Here is a 4495-nt window from a genome sequence, read left to right on the forward strand (position 1 = left end):
ATAGCCAAACTTTTGAAAGAGATCGCCTTTTCTTTATTTCCCACTGATTTATCCATTCACTTTATCTAGCATCATTCACTCATTTCATTCTACTAATATCATCTCCAATTTGCTAAATCCAATGGGACTTTTTTCATTATCACACAACAACATTTTTTTTTTGCTCTTGATTACATCCTCCATTATAGGTACTTTCTTCTCTCAATTTAGATGTCACAACTCATTCCAAGTTTCCCATTTGCCTCTTAAGCTGTTCCTTCTTAGTGTCCTTCAGTCATTCTATTCTAGCTGTGATATAAGTATTACGGTTTTTAAAGTCCATTCTCTTTTCAGTCTGCAATGGCTGTCTAGGTTACTCACTATCCATGACCAAAGTATCAATTACTTTTAACATATCTGTAAACTCTAAACGTACATCTCCAGATCCAGACCCATATGTCCAAATGCTTACAAGTATCTCCTCTTTAGTATCTTACATATAACTCAAATTCAAATTGTCCAAAATCAAGTGCACAATTCTCTTCTAAAATTTATTCCTCCTCCAATTTCTCTTTCCTGGAGAATCCTCTATTAGATAATCAGTGCTCTGCTGAAAAATTATGAGATATCCATGCTGCGTTATTTTGCTTATCTATGTTGCCAGTCCATTGCCAGCTTAATTTTTCTCCTAATTGTCTCTCAAATATACCTATATCTCTCCAGCTGCACTTTTAAAGGTATCATAATACTTTGACTCATCAGCTGAAACAGTTGCCTAATTAGTATCCTTCAATCACCACGTAAAGGGGATCCTTCTGATGTGACATCCTAGCTTAAATGACATTGTCAATAGTTTTCCATCAAAATCCTTATGCAGTCTAGGTTCAGACTTCCCAATATTCTTCATTTGTTAGTTGTATGAGCTATAAAGAAGACAAAGCAGCACAGGAGGCTAGACAGTGATGGAGTGCTATTTTAGATTGGATCAGAGAGGGTTTCTCTGGGGAGAGACTAGAATGTGGTGAAGGAGGCAGTCATGAGGACACATGAGGGAAGAAGTTTCTAGGCAGAGGAAACAGCAAGTGCAAAAGCCCTAAGATGGGAATGTTCTTGGTGGGTTCAAAGGATGGGGAGGAGGCCAGTATGACTGGGCCTAGCGAGGTGAAGTCAGAGGAGTAGGCTGGGCACACATCATGCAGTGCCTGATGGACTGCCCAAAGAGCTCTGCATTACACTCTAAGCGGAACAGGAGGATTCTGAGCAGAGGAGGGAAATGCTGTGACTTTTATTCAAACAAGATCCGCCTAGTTTCCTTGTAGGGTATAGATTGAAGGCAAGAAAGAGAGAATATCTAGAATGGTGCTATTTTAATAGTTCAGGTCGAAAAATGATGGCCACTTAAATTATAATTATAGTGGTAAGGGCAGTAGTGATGGAATACAGGAGATATTTTGAAAATTAACAGGATTCACTTGTATTTTCTACTTTGTATTTTGTCATGTATTTTACACCACTATACAATATAAACCATTTTGATCATTTGTAAGCATGGAAAACAGAAAATGCAAAAAATAAAAACCTATAGAAAAGTTAAATTTCATGGACGTTATCTTGAAGTCTATGGACACTGAGCCAGACAAACTTCTACACGTTAATAATATTAACTAATATCTATTTTGGGCTTATCATATACCATTAGATTTTGAAAAGCTTTAAACATGATTTATTGTCTTTTAAAATGATCAGAACCCTATGTATTAGCTGGTATTAATATCACCATTTCACAGAAGAGAAAGAGAACTGCAGGAGTTTGCTCTCGGCCCCACTGCCAGCAAGTGGCAGAGAAAAGGTTAGAACCCAAACCTTCGAAGCATGACCTCCGAGGCAGCCCTTATATAACTTACCCTTATATAAGCCAAGACAAGGTTTCCAAATGGACTGCTATTTATTTCCATTAGTGTCTTCACTCTTAGAAGCTTTAGAGCCACATTGGCACTCATGACACAGTTCTTGTTCTTGAATTTCAGTGTAAGTGTGTATTTATTAAAAATACTTGTGAGAATCATATTAGTATTTAGTATTAAAAATCAAACACACATGCTTGTATATACTTTTTTTTGCATCTAAGTGTGTTAGGGTGCCAAGCCCTTCTAAAGGACAGGTAAGAAAAACTCCTAGAGATGTAAATAACACATGTAAGGACCTCATGAATAACTAAGAATGAACCAGTGCAAACTCAAATTTTAAGTTTGAAAAACTCAATGACCAGAGCTTTGAAAATATTCTAAGCATTTTGTAACCCAAATGCCATGGGAATGAGAGCTGGAGCGTTTATCTGAGTCTCAAGGCCAGTAAGCTGCCATTTTCCCACAGTGGCTGGGTCTGAGGTCTCTGTATTTCCTGTGCAAATATTTGCAGTGAGAATTGAGAAATAATTATGGAACCAACAATTTCTAAGTAATATGGGGGTCTGGTAGTCTTCTGAGCAGCATTCTGCCTAAGAGTGAGTCCCTTCCTGACCAAATCTCCCTTGGGGGAGGAGCTAACAATGCAAAGGAACTAGCAATGCAAGAAGTACCAGAGGGTAGCCAGGGGAAGGAGAAATCCAGTGCACCAGGTTATGCAAAGACAACAGAAACAAAAATAGGAATGGAAATAGGATTAGGCACTGGGAACACAGAAAGCTCTCTGCATTTACCAATGGTTTTGACACAGGGAAATCACTGAGTGGAAAAGAGAAAACCCCTTTCTATTGGGGTGGGAAAGAGAAAGGTTTCTGAAGAAGTCCCCTCTTGTTGGTAACACTAGAAAGAAAAAAGAGAAGGAAAGAATCTTGTTCCAAGTTGACAAAAATTTTGCAAATATACAACTGAAGAGGGATTGGTGCTTAAGCCAATCATGCATATAATGTGTCTTGTATGTGTACTCTTGTGTATATAAAGAAACATAAAGACGCATGCTGAAGTTGACTCTGGAATGAATATGCATATAGTTCATTCATAATGCTCGGTTCTGCTCAGCAGCCCCATTTACTCATTCATCCATTCACTCATTTGGTTTCTATGTTGTGCCAGATACTCTGCTGGACATTGGATGTGTAAAGATCACATAACATAGTACCTTCTACAAAGGAGATCACAGTCCAGTGAAGGAAATAGTCCTTTGAACATACAATTTTAAAGTAGTAATTGGGATATAAAGGACTTTATGGAAACAGATAATGGGGTCTGTTATGGGTTGAATTGTATTCTCCCTGCCAAATTCATAAGTTGAATATCTAACATCCAATAACTCAGAATGTAACTGTATTTGGAGATAGGATCTTTAGTGAGGTAATCAACTTAAAATGAGGTCATTAGGGTATGCTCTAATCTGGTGTCCTTGTAAAAAGGAAAACTCATGCACACAAGAAGAATGACATATGAAAATGAAAAAAAAGATTGTGGCAATGCTTCTACAAGCCAACAAAGAATGCCAGAAAACCACCAGAAGCTAGGAGAGAGGCACAGAACAGATTCTTACTCACAGACTTCAGAAGGACCCTTAACTGAACTTTTGAGAGGATGGTCAGGAAGTTTCCTGTAGAAGAGATGACAGTTGAATGTTAAGAACTGAACAGAAAGGGCTTGGGATGGGATGTCAAATGGTATTCCAGGCAATGAAAGAAGCACAGGCAAAAGTATCAAGATGAGAAACAACAAGGGACTGAGGCATTGGTGAGGTGTGAGGACAGTGTTGGAGGCAAGAAGTAGGAAGAGAGTGATCTACCAGAATACGGCAAGCACAGGGCTTGGGGGCGTGCACCAACACATAAAGACGAGCCAGACAGGCTTCTTGCCACTGTGGAGTACAAACACTTAACTCCCAAGCTGGAAAACTTTGCAACAACCAAGCCCATATCACTCTCCTGTTCCCAACCACAGCTGAGCCCTTGTGGTTGACCAGTTACTTAGTTTCACAAGATTTGTACCTTAATTGGGACAAATCTTTGTTTAGTCATGAGACAGCTCAAGTCCCATTCTTGGGTACTGGAAGGTGGAACTGTTCTGCCTGAGATTTCTTCTTTTTCAGGGACAGTGATTTCCTCCACTTCATCATGAAGCAAAAGCTCCTGGATAATGTTAATCATAGGGAATGTTTAAGCATCATCTAAGGTCATAGAAATGTTCTGATTCTCGAATATTTCTATGTCTTTGATTTTCCTCATAATAGAACTACCACTAATGGAAAGGCGTTTCCTCAGCTACTTTGTTTATCAAATCTGGCTTAATAGGTACAAAGGGGTTCCTGTAAAGGCTGCTGGATGTTCATTCTGTGCTCCGTCCTCCTCACATGATTCCATGGGCTTTTGTCTATATTTTTCACCTTTCTAGACATTTCAAAGGATTCTTGTGAAAAGAGATGCTGTTCTGGGAGCATATGACCAGAAATACACAAAGGTTTATTCTGGCTAATTAAGAAGATTTTTGTTTTAATGTCAATCCATCTTTTATATAACCTTTAAAATCTGGTGCTC

The 4495-nt window shown here is 38.6% G+C and overlaps 1 pseudogene; it reads right to left on the reverse strand.

Annotated features, from left to right (window-relative positions):
- The window catches only part of LOC105309356, a 58893-nt pseudogene that overhangs the window by 54017 nt on the left and 381 nt on the right, over positions 1-4495 (reverse strand).

Source organism: Pteropus vampyrus, unplaced genomic scaffold (assembly GCF_000151845.1).
Source record: "Pteropus vampyrus isolate Shadow unplaced genomic scaffold, Pvam_2.0 Scaffold729, whole genome shotgun sequence".
NCBI classification, from domain to species: domain Eukaryota; kingdom Metazoa; phylum Chordata; class Mammalia; order Chiroptera; family Pteropodidae; genus Pteropus; species Pteropus vampyrus.